Below are 7,791 nucleotides of genomic sequence, written 5' to 3'. Positions count from 1 at the left end.
AACTCACTCCTGGAAGCAACTTGGCCTCTTGCTCCTCAAGAGTTCGGGATTCTCCGTCCAGTTACTTGGGATTCTACCTAAAGCATCAGATTGCCAGGGACCAACAGTTGTGCTGAGCCTGGCGGGGAGCCCATAGGGGTGCAGTTGTGCTTCCAGTTCACCAATACCTGACTCACATAACTCATGCCAGTTCTCCTGCAACACCTTCTTGCTAAGCTTTGCAGACTGCTCTCAATTATCTGTGGATGACAGTATTCACAGATAATCAAAGGTGCTTATCTAAGGCAGTTATCCTTAGCTGTTATTGTGGTATTTTTTAAAAACTGAAGTATAGTTGATTTACAATGTTGTGTTAGTTTCAATTGTACAGCACAGTGATTCAGTTATACATACATACATATATTTATACATATATATAATCTTTTCCAGATTCTTTTCTAAGTTATTACAAAATATTGAGTACAGTTCCCTGTGCCATACAGTAGGTCCTTGTTGTTTACCTATTTTGTATATAGCAGTGTGTATATGTTAATCCCAAACTCCTAATTTATCTCCCCACCCACCTATCCCCTTTGGTAAAGGTAAATTTGTTTTCTATGTCTGTGAGTCTATTTCTGTTTTGTAAATAAGTTCATTTGTATCATTTTTTAGATTCCACACATAAGTGATATCATATGGTATTTGTCTTTCTCTGTCTGACTTACTTCACTTAGTATAATAATCTCTAGGTCCATCCATGTTGCTACAAACGGCATTATTTCATTCTTTTTTCATGGTTGAGTAGTATTTCATTGTATGTATGTACCACATCTTCTTTATCCATTCATCTGTCGATGGAAATTTAGATTGCTTCCATGTCTTGGCTATTGTAAACAGTGCTGCAATGAACATTGGGGTGCATGTATCTTTTTGAATTACGGTTTTCTCCGGATGTACATGCCCAGGAGTGGGATTGCAGGATCATATGGTAACTCTGTTTTTAGCTTTTTAAGGAACTTCCATACTGTTCTCCATAGTGACTGCACCAATTTACATTCCCACCCACAGTGTAGGAGGGTTCCCTTTTCTTCATACTCTCTCCTAGCTGTTGTTTTTGAATCATAGAACCCTTTAAAAATCTGATGGAAGCTGTGGACCTCCCTCTAAAAAATGCACATGTTCATGTACATACACATCATACAAACAAATTCAGGGTCTTCATAGACTCCCTGAAGCCCACGCATGGATTCAAGCTAATGTCCCAGGAAGAGATGATAAGATCCTCTGTTAACACAATGTATCATTTCTTATTCCCTTTAGTCCTCCAGGAAACCTACAAATCAGGACCAGATCTTTGAAACAAATACATTTAAACAGCTTTCTTTAACTCAAGTAAAGTGTGGCCTGCATCCATTGTTTTAGGCTTCTGTTTTGCTTCCATCAAGCAGCATTGCCCCTAAGTCTCCAGTGTGGGAGCAGGTAAGTACAGGATGGCATGCTGCTTAGATTTATGGGTCCTCTTGAGTCAGCCTTCCTGATGGTGACATTGTTTTTGGATCAATTGAAATAAGTGGATGAAAACACTGAAAAATTAAAGGTGCTTCTACCAAGAGACCTTTTCTGTAGTGTCTGACAATGTTGATCACCTTTCACTCTTCTTGAATCCTACTTTCTCCTGCTGCTTCATCTTCATCTGTCATCCTCCTCCTCATTTCCTTTGTTGGCTCCTCAGGCACTTTGACTCAACAGTTTACCACTGAATTCATAATCTTTCTCCCAAACCAGTCTTCCTCTCTGCCTTTCTTGCCTCGGCAGAATGTCATTACCCAGCTAGTCTTGAACCAGAAACCTAAGCGTCATCCCTAGATGTTTCCTCACCACCCACATTTACTTCAATCAACATATTGTGCCACTGAAGTCTGTTGACTTTGGTCCTGCCCATCACAGCCAACTGCTCTCCCAACATAAGAACTCGTGTACCTTCAGTCTATTCTCCATAGTGGTTCCAAGGTGATCTAAAATAAAATTGACAATTTCATTCCCAGGGTTAAGGGAGAATGCCAGGATTATATTTTTCCCCCCACATATATGTTTTCCCTTGAGACTGAGCATGTTCCCCTTTGTATTCTCAGTACCTAATGCAGTATCTGCGTATAGCAGGTCCTCAATAAAAGCAGCTGCCTTGTTGGTTGGCTGAATGACTGAATGACTGAGCCATATGATCACCTCTCATTACCTACAGGCTGGAATCTGACTTTTTTAAAAACATCTTTATTGGAGTATAATTGCTTTACAATGGTGTGTTAGTTTCTGCTGTATAACAAAGTGAATCAGCTATACGTATACATATATCCCCGTAACTCCTCTCTCTTGTGTCTCCCTCCCACCCTCCCTATCCCACCCCTCTAGGTGGACACAAATCACTGAGCTGATCTCCCTGTGCTATATGCTTTCCACTAGCTAGCTATTTTACATTTGGTAGTGTATATATGTCCATGCCACTCTCTCACTTCGTCCCAGCTTACCCTTCCCCCTCCCCGTGTCCTCAAGTCCATTCTCTATGTCCTCTGCATCTTAATTTCTGTCCTGCCCCTAGGTTCTTCAGAACCATTTTTCTTTTTTAGATTCCATATATATGTGTTAGCATACGGTATTTGTTTTTCTCTTTCTGACTTACTTCACTCTGTATGACAGACTCTAGGTCCATCCACCTTACTACAAATGACTCAATTTCGTTTCTTTTTATGGCTGAGTAATATTCCATTGTACATATGTGCCACATCTTCTTTATCCATTCATCTGTCGATGGACAGCATTTTTCACAGAACTAGAACAAAAAATTTCACAATTTGTATGGAAACACAAAAGACCCCGAATAGCCAAAGCAATCTTGAGAAAGAAAAATGGAGCTGGAGGAATCAGGCTCCCTGACTTCAGACTATACTACAAAGCTACAGTAATCAAGACAATATAGTACTGGCACAAAAACAGAAATATAGATCAATGGAACAGAATGGAAAACCCAGAGATAAACCCACGCACATATGGTCATCTTATCTTTGATAAAGGAGGCAAGAATATACAATGGAGAAAAGACAGCCTCTTCAATAAGTGGTGCTGAGAAAACTGGACAGCTACATGTAAAAGAATGGAATCTGACTTTCTTGGCTTCGTCTACAAGGCCCTTCACAAAATGGCCTGAACTCTTCCATCTTCATAGGATGTCCTGCCCCCCATTCCATCCCCTGGTCACACTATACACTTAAAAAAAATTGAAGTATAGTTAATTTACAGTGTTGTGTTAGTTTCAGGTGTACAGCAAAGTTAGTGATATAAATATATATATATATATTCTTTTTCAGATTCTTTTCCATTATAGGTTATTACAAGATATTGAATATAGTTCCCTGTGCTATACAGTAGGTCCTTGTTGTTTACCTATATAATATTTGTCTTTCTCTTTCTGGATTACTTCCCTTAGTATGAAAATCTCTAGGTCCATCCCTGTTGCTGCACTTGGAATTATTTCATTCTATTAATGGCTGAGTAGTATTCCATTGTGTGTGTGTGTGTGTGTGTGTGTGTGTGTGTGTGTGTGTGTATATATATATATATATATATATATATATATATATATATATATATATATACCACATCTTCTTTATCCATTCATCTGTTGATGGACCCTTAGGTTGCTTCCATGTCTTGGCATTGTAAGTACACCATACACTTTGATGCTTTTGCCTTTGGTGGTTCTTCTTCTGCTGGTTCTTCTGCTTGAAATGCTCTTTCTGCATGGCACCCATCCCCTATCTTCCACCTGCATGGTGATTGCCTTCAAGGTCCAGCTCAACTGTTACCTGCCTTTCTGTATCTTTACATGACAATCTGCCTTCCATCCCCAGCTCCCTCTGGCCCCAAGCAATCAGAATTAACTGATTCCTTATCTAGTTCCAATAGCAGTTCACTCATGTCTTCATTTTGACACTCATCCTTTTGTGTTATATTTATTCACATATGTAATTGTCTGGCAACATTGTGAGCTGGTGTCTTGTGGTCTTGTTCACTGTAGTATCCCCAGCATCTAGCCCAGCACCTAAACACTCGCAAACACAGGATATGACTTTATGTTGGTGTTAGATGTGTTCTTATTTATTTTTTTAAATATATTTTTTAGCTTAAAAAGATACCAGCATGGAATACCACCTCCTTTGCTGTCACCCTGAGATAAACCACCAACATCTTTTGCCTGAATTATTGCAGAGCTTCCTAACTAGTCTTCCTGCTTCTACCTTAGGCATTCCCCCTCCCACTTCCCCGCCCCTGGCCACCTCCAATCTGTGGCCAAAGTGATCCTGCTAAAATGTAAGTCAGACTAAAATCCTTCAGTGGCTTCTCACCTCACATTGAGTAAAATCCGAAGTTGCCACCCAACATGGCCATGCCTGATTTGCTCCCCTGAACCCCGCTTATCCTGTGCATAGTGGCTAAGGGTACAGACTTTGAAGCCACACTATCCTGGCTCTCCCATTGTGTGACCTAGGGTAAGTGACTTAACCTCTCTGTGCCTCAGTTTCCTCATCGGCAAAATGGGGATTACAGTATCTCCTTCATAGAGCTGTTGTCAGAAGTAAATGAATTAATATGTGTAAAGTACCTAAAACAATGTCTGGAACATGGTGGGTATTAAATTGGATTTTGTTAAATAAACAAAAATTTGTCATTCTTTCCCTTGCCTGCTCCTCTCCAGTCACTCTGGCCTCCTTGTTGTTTCTCAAACACACTCCTGTCTCAGGACCTTTGCACGTACTGTTCCTGCTACCTAGAACAGTCTTCTCCCAGATACCCCCATGGCTTGCTCCCCAGATACCCCCATGGCTTGCAGATCTCCACCTCCATGTCACTTTATCGGGGGGGCTTCTTTGACTGACCCTTTATAAAATACCAATACTCTCTCACTCTCTGCCCCCTAATGCTGCTTTATTTTTCCTTCATAGCATTTATCAACATCAAATGTATATTTATATGTCTGTTTTCCTTCTTTCCCAACAAGAATGTAAACTCCATAAGGACAGGAATTCCACTTGCCTTGTTTACTGTTATAACCCCAGCACTTAGAACAGTGTCTAGCATATAATAGTTGCTCAATAAATATTTGTTGAATGAATAAAAGACAAAAGCAAGAAAATTAAGATCATAACATGGCAATAAAAAAGTGTGATAAAGGTAAGATAGCTGGATAATGGTAAGAAAGTTCTAACAGTATAGAAAGGGACAAAGGGAAAATAAAAGCCTCTTTCCCCCTACCTTCATCTGTTTCCCTAAAGGTAACCATAGTTGTGTTTTCAGTTTCATTAACCAATAAGTGTATTGTGTGCTTGCTATGTGTGCAGGAAAGTGTTTGAGGTTTGAGGTGCTGAGAGCTTAAAGATGCAGTCTTTACCTTCTGGGATCTCACAGTCTTTTTGGGGGGAGAGCATAAAAGAGCAGCAAAGTGCTGCAGAGTTCAGAAGTGAGAGCCATCACTGCAGGCTGGCAAGGTCAGGAAAGGTTTCCTGTATGAGAGATGCCTTGATGAGAGTTTGGAGCTTGGGCAGGTTTCAGTTAGAGAGAGGCGAGTGGCCCAGGGATATGGGGCTCTCTCAGAAGAGGTATCTGGATTGGATAATGAAAGGGGCCCTTGAGGGAATGGATAGAAGTGGAACCTGGCTGAAGTTGAGGCTTCATGGTGAGGCGCAGTGGGAGAAAAGACTGGAGAATAGGGGCTGGGGCAGTTATAAGAGTACTGAAAGAGCTGGGAGGCATGTGACAATGACTCAAAACACCACAGAGTAGACAGATGTGTTTTATAGACACTGCAGTGACACAATTATTAGGAATTGGTGATTGGATATATATATGTATATATATATACATATATATATACGTATATATATGTATATATATATATATTTTTTGTGGTACACGGGCCTCTCACTGTTGTGGCCTCTCCCGTTGTGGAGCACAGGCTCCGGACGCACAGGCTCAGCGGCCATGGCTCACGGGCCCAGCCGCTCTGCGGCATGTGGGATCTTCCCGGGCTGGGGCACGAACCCGTGTCCCCCGCATTGGCAGGCGGACTCTCAACCACTGCGTCACCAGGGAAGCCCTGGATATATATTTTTGGGTGAGTAATAGGGAAGACTGACGCATGACATCCCTGTTTTTGAACCTGGGCAACCAGGAAAATGGTGATAACATTGGGATGTGGTGTGGTGGTGGGAAGTGGAGAGATGAATTTGTCTAGACATATTGTTCAGCTTTTCCTTGAATGTGGGGACTGCCTTCAGTTTCCTTAGCATTACCCACTGAACCTAAAAGTGAGCTCTGCATACAATGGGTGCTAAATGAATGTTATTGGTGGAGAAAGGAGTAGAAGCTGGGAAAGCTAAAAATCTTCCTAGTTTACCTGGGACATCTCCATGAATGTGCTTCCACTTGGTAGGAATTGGTAGGTAAGATGATGCCTAGAGATTTCCATAAGTCTGAGTGGAAAGGGGATGGGAATCCAGAGGACCCTCTGAATTTAATGTCTGAGAGGAGGACCAGCGTTTGCCATCCAAGCTGGCTATTATTTCGTTCATCTTATTCTCCTCTTTTGCTTCATCTTCTTTTTGAACTCTGATGACTAAGGCCCAGGTATTGCTCCAATTCTCTCATTTCACAGTTGCCTGAAGAATCCAGCCAGATAATACTGCATGCTAGTTTACCACTTTGCAGTGACTACTTCAACCCTACAACTAAGCAACCTAAGGTTTCTAGGAGCAGATAAAACCCATATGCAATCTGTCACTGTTTAGTTTTCATTGCCAAGGTAATTCTACAAAGTTAATGAATAGCTGGGTTGGAGTAGGGGAGGGGAAAAGACACAGAATGAATGAAGAGAAACTGTCATTTATGGGCAGCCTCTGTTCTGCTTCTTGGCAAGAGTACATCGTGAACCACTGAGGGTACAGTTGTCATCATCACCATCGTCATCAAAGTACTTTTATGAAGTGCCTAGTTTCTGGGGCTCTGAGCTAGGCCTACACAGAGAACTACACAGCTCTGGAATTTCACTTTTAGACCATGCATGATCTGAGACCAGATACTGATGTCCACATATGCAAGATGGATTCAAGTCTTCAGTATGGTTTATTCACACATTATATGCCACCACCTCTTCTACATGTTCCTGATTATTTCTGGAGTAAAATCTATCTAGCAAATATACCCTGTCCCCTCGATGATATTATAGCTCTTTGAAGGCAGAGAACCCAACCTTACAATCCTGTCTACAGACTTTCTATACAGGACAAATACAGATGCTCAGTAAGGATTGATGAATCAGCCAGACCTGATGGGTAGAGAGAGAGTACCTTTCAAGCTCTTTAACTCCTTTAAACCTCAGTTTCTTCTATAAAATGGGGACCATAATACTATCTATAGACTTCACGGGGTTGTTACGAGGATAGAGGGCCAACGCATGTAAATTGATTAACACACAATCTAGCATTTTCTGCTCAACTGTTAGCTATTAATTTAACAATATGAATTTCTACCTCCCGCTTGAGTAGGAAAGTGACTACGGAAAAGGGGTAGCAGCTTTCACACAAATCTGGGTATTCAGTTCAGCCTATGGAGGCACACTTGTCAGTTGCCTATGCATTGGGATTTGAGAGACAAAAAAGATTTACCCCCTCACGTATCTTCTTCACTTTTCTGCCATCACTCCTGAACAGGGATGATTTGATGGGGGTGTGCGTGTGAGTAATCGGCTGGAGTGAAGGATGG

The sequence above is a fragment of the Pseudorca crassidens genome, chromosome X (assembly GCF_039906515.1).
Source record: "Pseudorca crassidens isolate mPseCra1 chromosome X, mPseCra1.hap1, whole genome shotgun sequence".
NCBI lineage: Eukaryota > Metazoa > Chordata > Mammalia > Artiodactyla > Delphinidae > Pseudorca > Pseudorca crassidens.
This window is presented reverse-complemented; position numbering follows the sequence as displayed.